Genomic DNA, 21,987 nt, shown 5'->3' with positions numbered 1-21,987 from the left:
GTACGGTTGCTCCCCGCCATCCTGTCTCGCGGCCGCTTCTAGGACTTCGGCTTGGGCTATGGCGGCAGCAGCTTCCCTCTCTTGATTTAGGGCCTCTAGTTTCACATCCACCTCTGTCTTTTTACGCGCGGTGGCGGCAGTGGCTGTCTGCTCCTCCTCTTCTATGCGGGCCCTTTCTAGTTTCATGGCTGCCTCTTTCTGAGCGTATGCGGCCCTTGCCCTTGCGGCCTCTGCGGTGGCTCGCGCTTTGGCTGCATTTGCGCTTGCGCTGGACACATTAGATTGCACGGATTTTGCTGACCTTGATGAATGTCTGGATGTGCTGGAGCGCTGTGTCTCTAGCAAAAGGTCCTTTCTCCTACCCTCGGCTTCCGCAATAGCGGTTCGCACGAGGCTGTCACGTGTCAGGTCGTCTCTTTCTTGCAGGCTTTCGCCAGTGTTGGCCCTGGTCAAGTAAGTGACGTATGTCTTTGACAGCCCTTGGTAACACGAGTGATTAGACCTTATTTGAATTATTGCCTGCCCGAGCTGCTGTACATAATTGCCAATGCTAGCAACATTGCGTATTTCAAGTGCAGTTTTTTCCCAGGCCTTTTCTAACTTGGCGCGGTGCGCTTAAATGTCAGCCTCATATTTTTCGCGGGCATTTTGTGTCAGTGTGACTGTCCGTTTGGGCCTTGGGTCTGCCTGCGCCTGTTGCAGTTGCGCAGCGGTCTCTGTGTCTGAGTGATCGCTCTCCTGCGTGGTGTCTGGTGAGGGTCTGAGTTCTGCCATGCTGCAGGTGTATGTAGGCCTTTAGCCAGTGTGTGTGGCATGCGGTCTGTTTACCTGCGTCAGCGATGGACGACTGTCTCAGATGGTGCCGATCGGTGTCCTGCAGCGGTCGGCGTAGGGGTACTTGTACTTACAGGTGTCCGGTGGCTCTGACCCGTGTCCTGGTGGGTGTCTGGTGGCGTGGCCCTTTGTGGCGCTAGCCGTGGAATCGTGCACAGGGATAGGTGTGATGGTAGTACCTCACTGTGTAGCTGTGCAGAGGGTGGACTCAGGCAGAAAAGGACAGTGAAAGTTCTGTGTGTGATGCACTATCTGTAGCAGTGCTGCTGCCTTTTGTACTGTTGCTGTTTAAAGCTGCTTGTTTTTCTGTGTAGGGGCTGCAGGCTCTGTGTAGCAGTGTAAAGCTGCTTGTTTTTCTGTGTAGGGGCTGCAGGCTCTGTGTAGCAGTGTAAAGCTGCTTGTTTTTCTGTGTAGGGGCTGCAGGCTCTGTGTAGCAGTGTAAAGCTGCTTGCTTGTACTAGTTTTAAACCCCTGAGTAAGTAAAGCTCTTTAACGAAACGCGTAGGGTGGGTGCATTGAGTCACCAATGTTTGACTGTGTGATTATACCATTGCATAGAACAGCCGCAACGAGCTATCAGCCCTGAAGCAGAGGAGTTCCTGTCACTCCATATATGTACACACGCGCGCGGGCGCGCGTCTGCTATTGGAGAGGAAGAGGCTTTTGGATAAGGGGGATCCGCGGCATGTAACATGTTTTTCACACATGACTTCTCCATTTTGACTTTATTTTTGTTCAATAAATCATGACACGGTGTAATATGTCATGTGTTGTTGTTCATCTGAGGTCGTATTTACCTCATTGTAAGACCTGCTAAGGAACAGATGATGGTTATTATGTCCTGATATGTAAAACCATAGAATTCTATGAATACCATACATATTAATATGTATTAATAAAGTCATATCTTCATTATTTTTTTCCATAACCTTCTTGTACCTGTAATCATTTCAAACTGGAACATTAAACCTGTGTATTGTTTCTACCTTTGAACAGACTAGGCCCTCAGAGCCCTCCATTTTGTGCGAGTGACGCCATTTTGTTTGCATATACATATTGCACAGCTGTTTGCAAGACTCCCTGTCTCCGGAAGCCGAGGTCGAAAAAAACAAGTCAAAGTCTGCTGCGTTCGCGCTGCAGGGGGGGGGGGGATTCCACGTTTCCGGATCGGCCCCCCTCGCAGTGGTAATCCTCCAGCGCCGGTCGCGTGATGGCGGATGGATCCCAATGTCCTGCGAACCATAACGTTTGCCGCATTTGTATGTCTGGCTGCAGCCCCGCTAACATTAGTGGAATTAATCTTTTCCTTCCCCCGTGCTAATTATTACTTCTCTGCCGTTCTCACCGCTGATAAATCAATCTCAATAATGTATTTAAATGAGCAAAAAAACATCTCTAAATAGCCCTATTAAAATATGCCTGATTGAAGAGCTGTTAATTAGCACTGATTGTCAGCTGTTGACGGCGTATTTGAGCAATTATGAGTTTTGACACCGCAGCATCTAACAGCCTTAACTGTGAGACATTTTTCACGCTGTCTTAGGCCTAACACAGTTATTTTGTGCTAAGAAAAGGGACCGAGATAGAAATTAAGAATTTCATAGGGCTCGCAATAACTTCTACTTTAGCTCCATATAACCGAACCCCATAACTCCTCCTATTACTCCATATAACCCCTCCCTATAACTCCTCCTATTACTCCATATAACCCCTCCCTATAACTCCTCCTATTACTCCCCATATAACCTCTCCCTATAACTCGTCCTATTGCTCCATATAACCCCTCTCTATAACTGCTCCTATTACACCATATAACCGATCCATATAACTCCTCCTATTGCTCCATATAACCCCTCCCTATAACTCCTCCTATTACTCCCCATATAACCGATCCATATAACTCCTCCTATTACTCCATATAACCCCTCCCTATAACTCCTCCTATTACCCCATATAACCCCTCCCTATAACTCCTCCTACTGCCCCATATAACCCCTCGCTATAACTAGGGTGACCAGATTTTGAAATGTAAAAACCGTGACGCATTAAAAAATATGTAGAAAACAAATTACATCTGAAACTGTGCCCCTCCCCCATTTATTTGCTTTCCCCTCTCTCCTCCCTCTCCCCCATCCTCTCCTCCCTCTCTACCATCATCTCTTCCCTCTCCTCCATCCTCTCCTCTCTCTACCCCATCCTCTCCTCTCTCTACCCCATCCTCTCCTCTCCCTCCACCATCCTCTCCTCCCTCTCCCCATCCTCTCCTCCCTCTTCCTCCATCCTCTCCTCCCTCTCCCCATCCTCTCTCTATCCCTCTCCGCCCCTCTCCCCCATCCTCTCCTCCCTCTCCCCCATCCTCTCCTCCCTCTCCCCTGTCCTCTCCTCCCTCTCTCCTCCCTCTTCCTCCATCCTCTCCTCCCTCTCCCCTATCCTCTCTCTATCCCTATCCCCATCCTCTCCTTACTCTCCCCATCCTCTCTTTCTCCCCCTCAATCTCTCGATCTCCCTCTCCCCATCCTCTCTCCCATCCTCTCACTCCCATCCTCTCTCCTCCCTCTCCCCCCAATCCTCTCCCCTCCTCCTTCCCCCCACCCTCTCTCCTCCCTCTCCCCCCAATCCTCTCCCCTCCTTCTTCCCCCCACCCTCTCTCCTTCCTCTTCCCCCCCATCCTTTCTCCTCCCTCTTCCCCCATCCTCTCTCCTCCCTCTTCCCCCCATCCTCCCTCTTCCCCCATCCTCTCTCCTCCCTCTTCCCCCCATCCTCTCTCCTCCCTCTTCCCCCCATCCTCTCTCCTCCCTCTTCCCCCATCCTCCCTCTTCCCCCCCTTATCCTCCTACCTCCTTCTTCCCCCCATCCTCTTGCCTCCATCTCTCCTCTCTCTCCCCCATCCTCTCTCCTCCCTTTCCCCTCTCCCCATCCTATTTATTTATTTATAAAATATTTTACCAGGAAGTAATGCATTGAGGGTTACCTCTCGTTTTCAAGTATGTCCTGTGCACAGAGTTAGGACAAATAATACATGGTTACAAATACAGTTACATAATGAGCAGGGTATACATTATATACAGGACATTGCATGCACAGTTAGAGATAATATATATTATAGGTGAATGAAACAGTTACAGACCAGATTAAAATGTGAGACAGCCTTATATTTGAAAGAACTGGTGGCGGCTGTGAGAGTCTCCGGCAGACTGTTCCAGTTTTGGGGTGCATGGTAAGGGAAGGAGAAACGGCCGGATACTTTGCTGAACCTTGGGACTATGAACAGTCTTTTGTTGTCTGATCTCAGGTGATAAGTGCTGCGTGTGGTAGGGTGAGGAGCTTGTTCAGATAGATGGGTATCTTGCCCATAAAGAATTTAAAGGCAAGACAGGAAAGTTGAACTTTGCGCCTAGACTCGAGTGATGTCCAATCTAGTTCTTTGAGCATTTCGCAGTGATGTGTGTTGTAGTTGCATTGGAGAACAAAACGACAAATTGAATTGTAGAGGGTGTCAAGTTTGCTAAGGTGGGTTTGAGGTGCCGAGCCATATACTATGTCTCCATAGTCAATAATTGGCATTAGCATCTGCTGTGCGATACGCTTTCTGACCAAGAGACTTAAGGAGGATTTGTTCCTATAAAGTACCCCTAGTTTGGCATAGGTCTTGGTTGTCAGGGTATCAATGTGCATCCCGAATGTTAAGTGGGAGTCAAGCCATATGCCCAGGTATTTAAAACTAGTGACAGGTGTTAGGGTGGTGTTAGCGTTGGTTCTAATCAGGAGCTCAGTCACTGGAAGCTTTACAAATTTAGTCCTCTCCCCTCCCTCCCCCCCATCCTCTCTCTGTGTCTCTCTCTGTGTCTCTCTCTGTGTCTCTCTCTGTGACTCTCCAACACGCACGCACACACACTTACTAACATAGAGAAAGACACACACTTGCCAACAGACACCAATACAGACACACACACACACACACCTACACACACACACGGAACAGGGAGATCTAGAGATGAGTAGCTATGCTGTGCTCTGCAGCGCCGCCTGCTGCCCAGAAGCTCAGCGACCGGCATCCTCCTCTGTTCTCCTCCAACCTCAGCTCTCCTCCTCCTCAAACCGAGAAGACACCGGCTCATTAATAACCGGGACTGTCCTTGCAAAACCGGGACATTTTGACCATTATTGGAGCACCGGGACAGCTCATTAAAAACTGGGACTGTCCCGGCTAAACCGGAACGTCTGGTCACCGTACCTATATCTCCTCCTATTGCTCCATATAACATCAGTAGAACTATCACCTCTCCCCCCAGTAAGATCACACACTAGGCAGGAGTATAACATCAGGAACGGTTTATTCTCTCACTCTGCAGCACAGTACACGGCAGGTCCTGCCCAATACAGCAATTGTCAGCTACTAATTGAAGGATGGTCCCTGGACCTTCACTACAGGCCATGGGCACCGGCAGCAATCCCAGCTCTTCCCTGCCCCTCCAGCAGGGGCAGAGGTATGGTACTGCTGCGGCACAGTTTATTCGAGCATTTGCCCGTTCTGTGCCGCAGCAGTAGCCTGGCGCGCGCCCGAGTGTGACGGGCGCACGCCGAAGCAGCGGAAGAGCGCCCTCCGATCGGGGCGCTCTCCCTACCGCTGCCGGGTCCGCCGGGTCCCCCGGAACCCCCTGCCGCTGTCCCGCGATCGCGGGACACCAGGGCTCCCTCGGGGAGCCCCTGGACACGCGTGCAGGGGGCGCACGCTCCCGATGACGCGTGACCGCGCGTCTATGACGCGCGGCACGCCGAGGGGCGGCCACTAGCAAGCCGGGAGATTTCCCGGCTTGCGGTACCGACCACACTTCAATAAAGTGTGTCGGTAGTGTACACACTCACTCTCCACTGAGGGGAAGAAGACCAGAGAAGGCCCAATATTCAGGTTCTTGGCTGTGTGACCTGCCCCTCTCAAGTAGGTAGAGGCACTACTAAATTTGGGGCGGCGCTGCCCTTAAGTACAGCCAGGAGGAGGGCACAGGTCTGTCCCATGATTGGACATACTCAGACTGGATGTCACCGCCTCCCATTGTCACTCAAGTGCAGCTCCAGTGAGTGGGGAAAACCCATATTGACTACTGGCAGCCTGATTGTACCAGGACTAGGGCAGGTTAGTAGCCAAAGGTGGCATGGCTACACATATAACCGCTCCCTATAACTCCTCCTAATGCCCCATATAACTGCTCCCAATAACTCCTCCTATTACTCCATATAACTGCTCCCTAAAACTCCTATTGCCTCATACAACCTCTCCCTATAACTCCTCCTAATGCCCCATATAACCCCTCCCTATAATTCCTCCTATTGCTACATATAACCGCTCCCTATAACGCCTCCTAATGCCCCATATAACCCCTCCATATAACTCCTCCTATTGCCCCATATAACCCCTCCCTATAACTCCTCCTATTGCCCCATATAACCGCTCCCTATAACTCCTCCTATTACTCCATATAACCGCTCCCTATAACTCCTCCTATTACCCCATATAACCTCTCCCTATAACTCCTATTGCTCCATATAACTTCTCCCTATAACTCCTCCTATTACCCCATATAACCTCTCCCTATAACTCCTATTGCCCCATATAACCTCTCCCTATAACTCCTCCTATTACCCCATATAACCCCTCCCTATAACTCCTCCTATTACCCCATATAACCCCTCCCTATAACTCCTCCTATTGCTACATATAACCCCTCCCTTTAACTCCTCCTATTACCCCATATAACCACTCCCTATATCTCCTCCTATTACCCCATATAAACGCTCCCTATATCTCCTCCTATTGCTACATATAACCCCTCCCTTTAACTCCTCCTATTACCCCATATAACCACTCCCTATATCTCCTCCTATTACCCCATATAACCCCTCCCTATAACTCCTCCTATTGCCCCATATAACCCCTCCCTATATCTCCTCCTATTACCCCATATAACCCCTCCCTATAACTCCTCCTATTACTCCATATAACCGCTCCCTATAACTCCTCCTATTACCCCATATAACCTCTCCCTATAACTCCTCCTATTACCCCATATAACCCCTCCCTATAACTCCTCCTATTACCCCATATAACCCCTCCCTATATCTCCTCCGATTACCCCATATAACCCCTCCCTATAACTCCTCCTATTACCCCATATAACCGCTCCCTATAACTCCTCCTATTACCCCATATAACCTCTCCCTATAACTCCTATTGCTCCATATAACCGCTCCCTATAACTCCTCCTATTACCCCATATAACCTCTCCCTATAACTCCTATTGCTCCATATAACTTCTCCCTATAACTCCTCCTATTACCCCATATAACCCCTCCCTATATCTCCTCCGATTACCCCATATAACCCCTCCCTATAACTCCTCCTATTACCCCATATAACCGCTCCCTATAACTCCTCCTATTGAGCCAGAGATAATAGTGGATAAGAGTGCACAGGAGCAGAGGGGACAGAGACAGGGGCGGGGGGAGGCAGTGAGAGGGGGGGGGGGGGGGCACACACTTGCATGCAGTCTCTTCTCCTCGGTGACACTGACATGTTTATTCATGAGCAGTAGATGACAAATACAAGACCCTTCTTCCCTCCAAGGCCAGAGAGAAAGGCAGCGAGTGGAAAATGCACAGGCACAACCAGAAACAAATCACACGCTGTTCCCTTTCCCCTCCACTGCGCCTTATTACCCCGGCGGGAACATGGGATTAACCCCGGCATTGCCAGTGGACAGAGCAACGGAGGCAAGATGCATAGAGATTCTCGCTGTCATTATACAGCGCGGCGTGTTCATTATCGGTGTGTGGAGATACTCGGCGTCATTATACAGCGCGGCGTGTTCATTATCGGTGTGTGGAGATGCTCGGCGTCATTATACAGCGCGGCGTGTTCATTATCGGTGTGTGGAGATGCTCGGCGTCATTATACAGCGCGGCGTGTTCATTATCGGGGTGTGGAGATACTCGGCGTCATTATACAGCGCGGCGTGTTCATTATCGGTTTGTGGAGATACTCGGCATCATTATACAGCGCAGCGTGTTCATTATCGGTGTGTAGAGTTACTCTGCGTCATTATACAGCGCAGCGTGTTCATTATCAGTTTGTAATAATGATAATAATAACTTTACTTATACAGCGCTTTTCTCCCAATGGGACTCATTTTTTAGTACAGAGATACTCACATCATTAGACAGTACAGCCTATCAGTGTATAGAGATACAGTGTATCACCATTACACAGTGCGGTGTTTATTATCAGTGTATAGAGATACTCAGCATCATTATACAGCGCGGCATGCTCATTATCAGTGTATAGAGATACTCAGCATCATTATACAGCGCAGCGTGTTCATTATCAGTGGACAGAGATACTCAGCATCATTATACAGCACAGTACGGAATACCATCCAATTGTGCCTTCTTAGCATGCACCGAACCTGTTTTTTTTTTTTAATGTCCAGTACCCAGAGGCGGAACCCGGGGGGCACAGCTCAGTCTTAGGCGGGGGACAAGGGGGGTGCAAGAATTGGATGGAGGGGGGAGGGAGAGAGAGACTGGGAAGGGGGGGAGGGGGGGCGCGCAGTTCCTCCTCGGCCTGTCCCTATTTCCTTCAGCGGGACCGGTTTCTGCCAGTGGCTGCGGCGGAGGCCTCGGCTAATTCTAGCAGCTGGGGCTGTGCTGATTAACCATGATGATGCTAATGATCAGCTGGCCGGGGCTAACTGAACATCACTTGTATTGTATTTCCGTGCAGGGAAGTATATACTGATACTGCAACTCCACAAACACACGTTTTATTAGTGACACGGGCTGGGCGGGTGGTGTAATTGCGAACACGTTACAGACCCGTCTGAGAAAGAAGCTCTCGCCCGGAAGTCCGAATAAATTCTGCATTTACTTTATTTTCACGTGTGGGATGTTGGAGGGTGGGGTGTAAGAGATACTCGGCATCGTTATACAGCGCGGCGTGTTCATTATCAGTGTATAGAGATACTCGGCATCGTTATACAGCGCAGTGTGTTCATTATCTGTGTATGGATACTCAACATCATTATACAGCTCGGCATGATCATTAACAGTGTATATAGATACTCGGCATTATTGTGCAGTGCAGCGTTTCCATTATCAGTGTATACAGATACTCAGCATAATTATACAGCGCGGCATGTTCATTATCAGTGTGTAGAGATACTCTGCATCATTATACAGCGTGGCATGTTTATTGTCAGTGTATAGAGATACTCAGCATTATTATACAGTGCGGCGTGTTCAATATCCGTCTTTAGATACTCTGCATCATTATACAGCGCAGCGTGTTCGTTATCAGTGTATAAGGTTGCCAGGCAGCTCCTCCAAAAATACTGGACACAATGGGGAAATGTGCGACGCGCTGGAGACACACACACAAACACCTCTCTCACCTCTCCACGCTGTTTCCTCCTCTCCTTGGCCCCACCCCCAGGCTCCTGACACCTCCTCCTGATTGGCTGCTGCTGGGTAATGCAGCCAATCAGGATGGAGGAAGCTGCCCACCCAACAGCCCTGCTCTCTCCCTGCTCGGGGGGGAAATCCCGCGGCCCCCCCAAGCCGGTCAGGTCACTATGTCCAGAGAGGTAATACTAGTTGTGACGGTAAGGGGAGTAACCAGGCAACAAATAAAGGTTTAAGCCCCTTTGCTGACCCCCTGATCCGTAATAAGGGTTCAAGAAGAGTCAGTGTTGTATATGCATAACCTGTAATTGTGCGGTAATAAAGGACTTTATGTGTTTTTACCTTTCCAGGAGTGCCGGCAAGCAGGGATTGCTGTGATTTGAGTTTCAATGGGGGGGTTTGCGGACAAAGTGTCGTCAGAATGTGTTTTATCTAGTCAGGGTCCTGAGTTGGTGGTACCCCAAAAAAATGTACCCGGGAGTCATGCGTGATTCCCGGCTGCATATTGACACATTTGTCCCGGCAATATCTCCCCTTGAAAACGCTTGCGCGACTCACCACAGGGGTTCCCTGCTTCAGCACGGACCACAAAGGTAAAAGGGGCACAGGGATGTGAGGTGTCCCTGAATCATTCAAGGGGGTCCCTAGGTTAATGGGGATACCCAGTTAATGCCTCGGTCACTCAGAACCTATATAGGGGTTCATGGGTTGGTTCCCTGCTTGTGCACAGTACAATGAGGCACAGGGATGAAAAGTGTTCCTGTAACTGCGGGGACCCCTAGATAACATAGGGGTACCCCAGTCAGTGCCAGGGTTAGTGCCAGAACTGATATTGGGTTTGTGGGTTATGGAAGTCCCCTGTAAAGTATAAGAAAACCTGACCTGTTTAAGGGCGTTTGGGGTTCCCTGTGTCGTAGAAACTCCAGATTTTGGGAGTGTAAGTTTTAGGTGGGATATTGGGGTGAAACTGTATTCCTTTTGTTTGCAGGAGTTCAGGGGGCCCAGCTACTGGTGGTTCCCTGATTCTACCCAGCGTGCGGGTACTATGTGTGGGTTTGCGTGGTGAATTACATTGGGGCTGCACTGTGTCCCCCAGACTCCTGTTTTTTGAGCCCAGATATCCCCAACTAATTTCCCACACATATATAAGGGTCCCCAAGGTTTATACTTTATCAAACTATGGTTCAGAAGGCGTTATACTGTATGTATAAAAATCCATGCAGTCAGCCTAAAGCATTTGCATAGGAGACCTGATGTCTACCTAGCCCATTTGGCCTCAAAGGGAATCCAGGATATGGAGGTGTCAAGACCATCTGGGCAGGAGGGAATGTCGACTACAAAATGTTCCCATCTCTAGCTTTCAGGACCACCAAGGCCACTTCTTCTTCAGGCAGGTAAAGAAAACTGTTTGAAGAAGGGACCTTTCTGATCCTGATAGCTTGCACTTGCACTCTTTTTAGCCCAGGGCTAGCTATTAAGAGGTATCCCTTCTACATGACTTGTCTTTGTCTTTTAACTATGTTGCTGCACTATACAGATGCAGCCAGAATTACTGTCCCTGGAGTAACAGTGGGCACCACTCCATAAAAATTGGACAACACTCCATAAAAAAAGACAGTATAGAACTAGAAAAAGTGCCGAGAAGACCCATCAAATTAATATAGGGGATGGACAATCTAACTTATGAGGAGAGACTAGCGAAATTCGATTTATTTAAATTAGAAAAGAGGTGTCAGAGAGGGGATATGATAACTATATACAAATATATTCGGGAACAATACAATGAGCTTTCAAAAGAACTATTCATCCCACGGGCAGTACAAAGGACTCAGGGCCATCCCTTAAGGTTGGAGGAAAGGAGATTTCACCAGCAACAAAGGAAAGGGTTCTTTACAGTAAGGGCAGTTACAGTGTGGGATTCATTACCCATGGAGACTGTGATGGCAGATACAATAGATATGTCCAAAAAAAGGTTGGACATCTTTTTAGAAACTAAACAGTGATATACCAAACAAGTAAACACGGGAAGGATGTTGATCAAGGGAGTAATCCGATTGCCAATATTTGGAGTCAGGAAGGAATTTATTTTTCCCCTTATGAGATATCATTGGATGATATGACTCTGGGGTTTTTTGTTTGCCTTCCTCTGGATCAATACGTAAGTATAGATATAGGATAAGTGTCTGTCTAAATTTAGCATAGGTGGAACTCGATGGACGTACGTCTTTTTTCAACTCGTCTACTCTGTAACTGAAAGAGAAGCAAAACGCCTGTAGAACGTCTGTTCTTCTGCGTGGGACCACCCCGTGAGACGCCGCGTTCGCGATCCTTCGTCTTGTGCTCTCTTTATTACAGCGTTTTGATATATATATATTTGAAAGCCCGTCTCCTCGCTTACACCCATAAAACACGCCGATGTCATTAGTTTAATCTGGTTCTACGTGGGACTGAACTCTGAATAGGTTTTGGCAGATGTTCAATTGTCGTTTAAACTCCGGAAAACGTGAAGATTAATAATGCTATATTCTGCTCTTTCCCCTTGATTCTGCCAAATCCATATTTGAATACATTAGCCGGCGTAGCGATAGGCATTGCTCCGCAATAAGGCACCATCTGGACTCCAGCAATTAGGTGTTTGCGACTCTAATGTGTTTCATGGCTTGAATTCCAAAGAAATAATTGGAAATGTAATTAATTATTTTGCTGTGTTGAAACAAATTTGTATTCATTTTCCTTTTTCAGTTTTCATTGGGTACACAGAATTTTGACGTGAGCAGTTGTACAGTAGGGGGAAATAGGGGGAGATAAAGTAAAGAGGGGTTATATGGAGTAATAGAAAGAGTTATACGGTCCCTCCTCACACCTTACAGCACTGAGGCCCCATAATAACCCTCCCCCATCCCCCTCCCTCCCACCCCCCCGCCACCATGCATTGTGTACTCACGGGGGTTTTCGGGAGGCTCCGACCTTGCCCCAGGCAATAAGGGGACGTGAGGGGGATACCGTGAGTACATGATGGGGAGGTGAGGGCTCCACAGAGCAGGGGGGGGGGGGAAGGGAGGGTGATGGTGCTTCCCTCTCTGAGCCCGAGCATGGTGAGTTTTGTGTGTGTTGGAGGGGAGAGGGGGGTGTTATTTTTTTTGTGATGGGTGGGGGGGGGGAGTGTTTTGTGTGTTGGAGGGGGTGTGCTATTGTGTGTGTGTGTGTGTGTTGGCATAGTGGTTTGTTATTTTGTGTGTGTTGGAGGGGGTGTTATTTTTTGTGTGTTGGAGGGGGGTTATTTTTTTGGGGGGGAATATTTTTGTTGGGAGGTTTGTTGGTGGGGTATTATATGTATTGGGGAGAGGAGGTTGTGTACTGGGGAGGGGGGTTATTGTGTGTCTTGAGGAGAGGGGGCATTATGTGTACTGGGGGAGAGGGGTCATTGGGTGTATTGGGGAGAGAGAGTTATTGTGTGTATTGGGGGAGGGGGGTTTGTTGCAGAGTACATGCAACCACACACGTGGGTTCTCTTGATAAGGCTTATTTATTGAGCCCTAAAAACATACAGCACACAAAAACAAAATAGCTTCTCTTCAGCATACAAAAACAAAATAGCTTCTCTTCAGCAGACAAAAACAAAATAGCTTCTCTTCAGCATAGAAAACAAGGCAGCTTCTCTTCAGCATGCAGGACACGGACAGTTATCACACATGTACTTTTAAAAACAGACCTTACAGCAGTAATTTCTTCAGTATTTCAGTCCTGTCTCCTGACCAGCTAGCATGTGTGTACAGCCTGGGGGTTTTAAAACACCTTAATTATGCAGCTGGGGTCAGACTAATTAAGCAGCCCTTCTCAACTGAAACTTAACCTCGTCACTGCTGCACTGCAACCCTAAACATAGGTTTGCCAGGTATATGGCTGGTGACGTTCATTCACACTGTCACAGGGTTATTGAGTGTGGGGAGAGAGATGTAGGGGTGCAAGGGTAGGGGTGTAAGAGGGGGAGAGGAGAGGTAGGTGGTGATAGAGGGGGGGCTCATTGCAACAGTTTTAGGGAGAGGTTATATGGAGTAATAGGATTGGTTATAGGGAGAGGTTAAATGGAGTAATAGGATTGGTTATAGGGAGAGGTTATATGGAGTAATAAGATTTGTTATAGGAAGAGGTTATATGGAGTAATAAGATTTGTTATAGGAAGAGGTTAAATGGAGTAATAGGATTGGTTATAGGGAGAGGTTATATGGAGTAATACGATTTGTTATAGGAAGAGGTTATACTGTATGGAGCAATAGTTATAGGGAAAAGTTAAGACCCCCTAAAAGAAACCAGTAATTCTACATGTTGTTAATAAGGCCGTGTAAGGGATAACAAAGCTGGAAATGGCAATGGAAGTTGGAGACCTGCTGTGAGACCTTCGCCTGTCTCAGGTGTACGTTATAACAAGCTCCCGTATTACTTCTCTGTGACTGGAAATCACGGTTGTCTTCAATTATTCAGAGCCCATTCACTTCGGGTTTCATTTCCGAGGCGACATTAATTAACCCCTTCTCTCCCGGCGGGGGTTATAGGCATCTATTATTCAGGCGCCAGGAATGGTTTCGGATTTGGGCTGATATAATTAATTTAACTTGCGTAATTGCGCGGCTGCATATAAAACGAAGACATGCGAACGGGAGAATAAGTTATTAGCGGGTAACACTTTTAGGGCTCAGATTTTCTCTGATGGCTGTGTCGCCCTGCGGGGGGAGGGACAGACTCCATGTCCCATAGCTCCCTCCTGTCTGTGTCACTGTGTCACCCTGCGGGGGGAGGGACAGACTCCATGTCCCATAGCTCCCTCCTGTCTGTGTCACTGTGTCACCCTGCGGTGGGAGGGACAGGCTCCATGTCCCATAGCTCCCTCCTGTCTGTGTCACTGTGTCACCCTGCGGTGGGAGGGACAGACTCCATGTCCCATAGCTCCCTCCTGGCTGTGTCACTGTGTCACCCTGCGGGGGGAGGGACAGACTCCATGTCCCATAGCTCCCTCCTGTCTGTGTCACTGTGTCACCCTGCGGTGGGAGGGACAGACTCCATGTCCCATAGCTCCCTCCTGTCTGTGTCACTGTGTCACCCTGCGGTGGGAGGGACAGACTCCATGTCCCATAGCTCCCTCCTGTCTGTGTCACTGTGTCACCCTGCGGTGGGAGGGACAGACTCCATGTCCCATAGCTCCCTCCTGTCTGTGTCACTGTGTCACCCCGCGGTGGGAGGGACAGACTCCATGTCCCATAGCTCCCTCCTGTCTGTGTCACTGTGTCGCCCTGCGGGGGGAGGGACAGACTCCATGTCCCATAGCTCCCTCCTGTCTGTGTCACTGTGTCACCCTGCGGTGGGAGGGACAGGCTCCATGTCCCATAGCTCCCTCCTGTCTGTGTCACTGTGTCACCCTGCGGTGGGAGGGACAGACTCCATGTCCCATAGCTCCCTCCTGGCTGTGTCACTGTGTCACCCTGCGGGGGGAGGGACAGACTCCATGTCCCATAGCTCCCTCCTGTCTGTGTCACTGTGTCACCCTGCGGTGGGAGGGACAGACTCCATGTCCCATAGCTCCCTCCTGTCTGTGTCACTGTGTCACCCTGCGGTGGGAGGGACAGACTCCATGTCCCATAGCTCCCTCCTGTCTGTGTCACTGTGTCACCCTGCGGTGGGAGGGACAGACTCCATGTCCCATAGCTCCCTCCTGTCTGTGTCACTGTGTCACCCCGCGGTGGGAGGGACAGACTCCATGTCCCATAGCTCCCTCCTGTCTGTGTCACTGTGTCGCCCTGCGGGGGGAGGGACAGACTCCATGTCCCATAGCTCCCTCCTGTCTGTGTCACTGTGTCACCCTGCGGGGGGAGGGACAGACTCCATGTCCCATAGCTCCCTCCTGTCTGTGTCACTGTGTCACCCTGCGGTGGGAGGGACAGGCTCCATGTCCCATAGCTCCCTCCTGTCTGTGTCACTGTGTCACCCCGCGGTGGGAGGGACAGACTCCATGTCCCATAGCTCCCTCCTGTCTGTGTCACTGTGTCGCCCTGCGGGGGGAGGGACAGACTCCATGTCCCATAGCTCCCTCCTGTCTGTGTCACTGTGTCACCCTGCGGGGGGAGGGACAGACTCCATGTCCCATAGCTCCCTCCTGTCTGTGTCACTGTGTCACCCTGCGGTGGGAGGGACAGGCTCCATGTCCCATAGCTCCCTCCTGTCTGTGTCACTGTGTCACCCTGCGGTGGGAGGGACAGACTCCATGTCCCATAGCTCCCTCCTGGCTGTGTCACTGTGTCACCCTGCGGAGGGAGGGACAGACTCCATGTCCCATAGCTCCCTCCTGTCTGTGTCACTGTGTCACCCTGCGGTGGGAGGGACAGACTCCATGTCCCATAGCTCCCTCCTGTCTGTGTCACTGTGTCACCCTGCGGTGGGAGGGACAGACTCCATGTCCCATAGCTCCCTCCTGTCTGTGTCACTGTGTCACCCTGCGGTGGGAGGGACAGACTCCATGTCCCATAGCTCCCTCCTGTCTGTGTCACTGTGTCACCCTGCGGTGGGAGGGACAGACTCCATGTCCCATAGCTCCCTCCTGTCTGTGTCACCCTGCGGGAGGAGGGACAGACTCCATGTCCCATAGCTCCCTCCTGTCTGTGTCACTGTGTCACCCTGCGGTGGGAGGGACAGGCTCCATGTCCCATAGCTCCCTCCTGTCTGTGTCACTGTGTCACCCTGCGGTGGGAGGGACAGACTCCATGTCCCATAGCTCCCTCCTGGCTGTGTCACTGTGTCACCCTGCGGGGGGAGGGACAGACTCCATGTCCCATAGCTCCCTCCTGTCTGTGTCACTGTGTCGCCCTGCGGGGGGAGGGACAGACTCCATGTCCCATAGCTCCCTCCTGTCTGTGTCACTGTGTCACCCTGCGGGGGGAGGGACAGACTCCATGTCCCATAGCTCCCTCCTGTCTGTGTCACTGTGTCACCCTGCGGTGGGAGGGACAGGCTCCATGTCCCATAGCTCCCTCCTGTCTGTGTCACTGTGTCACCCTGCGGTGGGAGGGACAGACTCCATGTCCCATAGCTCCCTCCTGGCTGTGTCACTGTGTCACCCTGCGGGGGGAGGGACAGACTCCATGTCCCATAGCTCCCTCCTGTCTGTGTCACTGTGTCACCCTGCGGGGGGAGGGACAGACTCCATGTCCCATAGCTCCCTCCTGTCTGTGTCACTGTGTCACCCTGCGGGGGGAGGGACAGACTCCATGTCCCATAGCTCCCTCCTGTCTGTGTCACTGTGTCACCCTGCGGGGGGAGGGACAGACTACATGTCCCATAGCTCCCTCCTGTCTGTGTCACTGTGTCACCCTGCGGTGGGAGGGACAGACTCCGTGTCCCATAGCTCCCTCCTGTCTGTGTCACTGTGTCACCCTGCGGGGGGAGGGACAGACTCCATGTCCCATAGCTCCCTCCTGTCTGTGTCACTGTGTCACCCTGCGGGGGGAGGGACAGACTCCATGTCCCATAGCTCCCTCCTGGCTGTGTCACTGTGTCACCCTATGGTGGGAGGGACAGACTCCATGTCCCATAGCTCCCTCCTGGCTGTGTCACTGTGTCACCCTGCGGGGGGAGGGACAGACTCCATGTCCCATAGCTCCCTCCTGTCTGTGTCACTGTGTCACCCTGCGGTGGGAGGGACAGACTCCATGTCCCATAGCTCCCTCCTGTCTGTGTCACTGTGTCACCCTGCGGTGGGAGGGACAGACTCCATGTCCCATAGCTCCCTCCTGTCTGTGTCACTGTGTCACCCTGCGGTGGGAGGGACAGACTCCATGTCCCATAGCTCCCTCCTGTCTGTGTCACTGTGTCACCCTGCGGGGGGAGGGACAGACTCCATGTCCCATAGCTCCCTCCTGTCTGTGTCACCCTGCGGGAGGAGGGACAGACTCCGTGTCCCATAGCTCCCTCCTGTCTGTGTCACTGTGTCACCCTGCGGGGGGAGGGACAGACTCCATGTCCCATAGCTCCCTCCTGTCTGTGTCACTGTGTCACCCTGCGGGGGGAGGGACAGACTCCATGTCCCATAGCTCCCTCCTGTCTGTGTCACTGTGTCACCCTGCGGGGGGAGGGACAGACTCCATGTCCCATAGCTCCCTCCTGTCTGTGTCACTGTGTCACCCTGCGGGGGGAGGGACAGACTCCATGTCCCATAGCTCCCTCCTGTCTGTGTCACTGTGTCACCCTGCGGGGGGAGGGACAGACTCCGTGTCCCATAGCTCCCTCCTGTCTGTGTCACTGTGTCACCCTGCAGGGGGAGGGACAGACTCCATGTCCCATAGCTCCCTCCTGTGCAGGAATAATGAGGTTATACAGATGCACATCACAGAACATAATGCCAGTGATTTTCAGACTTCATCTAGGATAAGAATATGTGTCGCATCCTCTGTATACTGAATGCTGCAGCCAATTTTTGGTCCCAAAACCGACGTGTACGAATGCTTCAGAATATTTATCCCAAAGAGTCAGAGAAGGGCCAGTGCTGAGAGAGACAGAGAGAGAGAGACAGAGAGAGAAGGAGACAGAGAGAGAGAGAGCGAGAGAGAGCAAGAGAGAGAGAGAGAGAGACAGAAGGAGCGAGAGAGAGAGAGACAGAAGGAGCGACAGCGAGACAGAAGGAGCGAGAGCAAGAGAGACAGAAGGAGCGAGAGCAAGAGAGAGGCAGAATGAGCGAGAGCAAGAGAGAGACAGAAGGAGCGAGAGCAAGAGAGAGACCGAAGGAGCGAGAGCAAGAGAGAGACCGAAGGAGCGAGAGCAAGAGAGAGACAGAAGGAGCGAGAGCAAGAGAGAGACAGAAGGAGCGAGAGACAGAAAAAGTGAGAGAGGGAGGGAGAGTCTCTATCTCTCTCACTGTCTCTCTCTGTCATTCTCTGTAAATGTAAATCACTTTGGTGCCTGCAGCTCTCTATACATCCCCATTTCCCAGAGTAAAGTGCCCAGGGACGCATTCTGTATGATAAATGTCATCCACACTATCAAACTCTATTATACATACCCAGGTCTGCAGGTGTGCGTCTGCCTCTCTGTGTCCGCCTCTCCTCCCTGCCTCTCATCTTTTATTCCTTCCCTCCTTGCTTCCTTCCTTTGCCTACCTTCCCTTTCTGTTTCCCCCCTGCTCTCCCTCTCATCCTCTCTTTTTTCCCTCTCTCCGTTCCTCCTCTGCACTTTCCTCCTTCCCTGTTTCCTCCTCATTTTCCTTTTCCCTCCCTCTCCTCTCTTCTTTGTCTCCATTCCTGCTTCTCCCTATCCTCCTCCCCTCTACTTTCCGTCCCTCCATACTTCCTCTCTCTATCCTTGCTTCCTCTGCTTCCCACTCTCCATCTCCTACTCTGCTTTCCATCCCTCCCTGCTTCCTCTCTCTCTATCCCTACTTCCCCCACTCTTTCTCTCTGCTTCCCCATCTCCATCTCCTACTCTCTGCTTTCCATCCCTGTTTCCTCTCTCTATCCCTACTTCCCCTGCTCTTCCCCTCTGCATCTCCTACTCTCTGCTTTCCATTCCTCCCTGTTTCCTCTCTCTCTATCCCTTCTTCCAATGCTCTTCCTTTCTGCTTCCCACTCTCCATCTCCTACTCTCTGCTTTCTCTCCCTCCCTGCTTCCTCTCTCTCTATCCCTTCTTCCAATGCTCTTCCTTTCTGCTTCCCACTCTCCATCTCCTACTCTCTGCTTTCTCTCCCTCCCTGCTTCCTCTCTCTGTATCTCTACCTCCCCTGCTCTTCCTCTCTTTCCTTGCTTCCCCTTGTCTCCTCTCTGTCTTCTCTCCTCCCTGCTTTCTCATTTCCCTCCTCTCTGCTTTCACTCCTTCCTGCTTCTTCTCTGTCTCTCTCTGTCTCTCTCACTGTCTCTCTCATTCTCTGTAAATGTAAATCACTTTGGTGCCTGCAGCTCTCTATACATCCCCATTTCCCAGAGTAAAGTGCCCAGGGACGCATTCTGTATGATAAATGTCATCCACACTATCAAACTCTATTATACATACCCAGGTCTGCAGGTGTGCGTCTGCCTCTCTGTGTCCGCCTCTCCTCCCTGCCTCTCATCTTTTATTCCTTCCCTCCTTGCTTTCTTCCTTTGCCTACCTTCCCTTCCTGTTTCCTCCCTGCTCCCCCTCTCATCCTCTCTTTTTCTCTCTCTCTGTTCCTCCTCTGCACTTTCCTCCTTCCCTGTTTCCTCCTCATTTTTCATTTCCTTCCCTCTCCTCTCTACTTTTTCTCCATCCCTGCTTCTCCCTATCCTCCTCCCCTCTACTTTCCGTCCCTCCATACTTCCTCTCTCTCCATCCTTGCTTCCCCTTCTTCCCCCTCTCCATCTCATACTCTGTGCTTTACATTCCTCCCTGCTTCCTCTCTGTATCCCTACTTCCCCTGCTCTTCCTCTTTGCTTTCCCCTCTCCATCGCCTGCTTTCTGCTTTCCCTCCGCTCCTGCTTCCTCTCTCTGTATCCCTACTTCCCCTACTCTTCCTCTTTCCCCCCCTCTGCTTCCTCTCTGCTTTCCTTTCCTCCCTGTTTCCTCTCTCTATCCCTACTTCCCCTGCTCTTCCTCTTTTCTTTCCACTCTCCCTCCTCTCTGCTTTCCATTTCTCCCTGTTTCCTCTCTCTATCCCTAGTTCCCCTGCTCTTCCTCTTTTCTTTCCACTCTCCCTCCTCTCTGCTTTCCATCCCTCCCTGCTTCCTCTCTCTCTCCCTGCTTCCCCTGCTCTCTCTCTCTCTCTCTCTCTCTCTCTCTCTCTCTCTCTCTCTCTCTCTCTCTCTCTCTCTCTCTCTCTCTCTCTCCTTCCCCTGCTCTTTCTCAATGCTTCCCCTACTCTCTGCTTTCCACCCCTCCCTGCTTCCTCTCTCTATCCCTGTTTCCAATGCTCTTCCTTTCTGCTTCCCACTCTCCATCTCCTACTCTCTACTTTATCTCCCTCCCTGCTTCCTCTTTCCTTGCTTCTCCTTTTCCTCCTCTCTGTCTTCCCTCCCTCACTGCTTTCTCATTTCCCTCTATGCTTCCCCTTCCCTCCTCTCTGCTTCTCTCTCCCCCTCACCCTCTCTCCCCCCTCTTTCCCCCCTCTCTCCTTCCCCCTCGTCTCCTCTATATTTCCTCCTCTATCCCTCTGCTTCCTCATCTCTCTCTCCCTGCTTCCACCTCTCTTCCTCTCTGCTTTCTCTCCCTGCTTCCACCTCTCTTCCTCTCTGCTTTCCATTTCTCCCTGTTTCATCTCTCTATCCCTACTTCCCCTGCTCTTCCTCTTTTCTTTCCCCTCTCCCTCCTCTCTGCTTTCAATCCCTCCCTGCTTCCTCTCTCTCTCCCTGCTTCACCTGCTCTTTCTCTCTGCCTCCCCTACTCTCTGCTTTCCATCCCTCCCTGCTTCCTCTCTCTCCCTGCTTCCTCTGCTCTCTCTCTCTCTCTCTCTCTCTCTCTCTCTCTCTCTCTCTCTCTCTCTCTCTCTCTCTCCTTCCCCTGCTCTTCCTCTCTGCTTCTCCTACTCTCTGCTTTCTACCCATCCCTGCTTCCTCTCTCTATCCCTGCTTCCAATGCTCTTCCTTTCTGCTTCCCACTCTCCATCTCATACTGTCTGCTTTCTCTCCCTCCCTGCTTCCTCTTTCCTTGCTTCTCCTTTTCCTCCTCTCTGTCTTCTCTCCCTCCCTGCTTTCTCATCTCCCTCTCTGTTTCCTCCTTTCCTCTTCTCACCACATTCTCCCCCTCCCTGCTTTCTCATTTCCCTCTCTGCTTCCCCTTCCCTCCTCTCTGCTTCCACTCCTTCCTGCTTCTCTCTCTCCCCCCTCTTTTCCCCTCTCTCTCTCCTTCCCCCTCTTCTCCTCTATATTTCCTCCTCTATCCCTGCATCCTCATCTCTCTCTCCCTGCTTCCACCTCTCTTCCTCTCTGCTTTCTCTCCCTGCTTCCTCCTGTCCCTCTTTCACGGAAGACCAGAACCATTTGCCAGAATCGAGGCACCAGACAGGACACAGTACATATATTCCTGCCGGGGTCAGCAGTCACAGCACATAACACAGATCAGAGCTATACTCCGTAAAAAGGCTCGAAGAAACAGGATCCAGTGCAAATATATACTCCAAGGGCATATGAAAATAGAAACAGTAAAACTATACAGCTCAGCCCCCTTATAACGCTGTGCTTGGGGTCCAAAGAATCACATCGCGCTACAAGTGGATCGCGTTAGAAATAATGTACAATTGTATGCGTTGTACAATAAAGTATTTAAGACACCAATAATCGTGTTGTAAACTATTCATAAATACGAAAACTGGGAGCCACGCTCGCATCGCGCTATTGTGGATCCGCGCTGTAACGGATCGCGCTATAACGGGGTTGACCTGTAGTATGAGGAAATGAAGAGGAATGATCCGGTGCGACAGCAAACAGCCAAATGACGTCAGATCCACAGTTGAATGCAGTAGCTTTATTGGTATGGACACACACAGGTAAAAACAGCAGGCTGCAGCACAGCCTCCTCCTCTACGCGTTTCACGCTCTGCTGGCGCTTCGTCTGGGAGTGAGGAGAGTGATTGCAAGCCCAACATTTAAAGTACAAACCCCGCGAACAGGGACTTAATTAAAACTATTTCAGCTGTGGACCTCCAGAGAAAACCAGTGTGTCTCAGTGATCACATGATTGGCATATATTGACCACAAATGGCTAAACTACAC

This window comes from Ascaphus truei, chromosome 20 (genome assembly GCF_040206685.1).
Source record: "Ascaphus truei isolate aAscTru1 chromosome 20, aAscTru1.hap1, whole genome shotgun sequence".
Classification (NCBI taxonomy): domain Eukaryota; kingdom Metazoa; phylum Chordata; class Amphibia; order Anura; family Ascaphidae; genus Ascaphus; species Ascaphus truei.
This window is presented reverse-complemented; position numbering follows the sequence as displayed.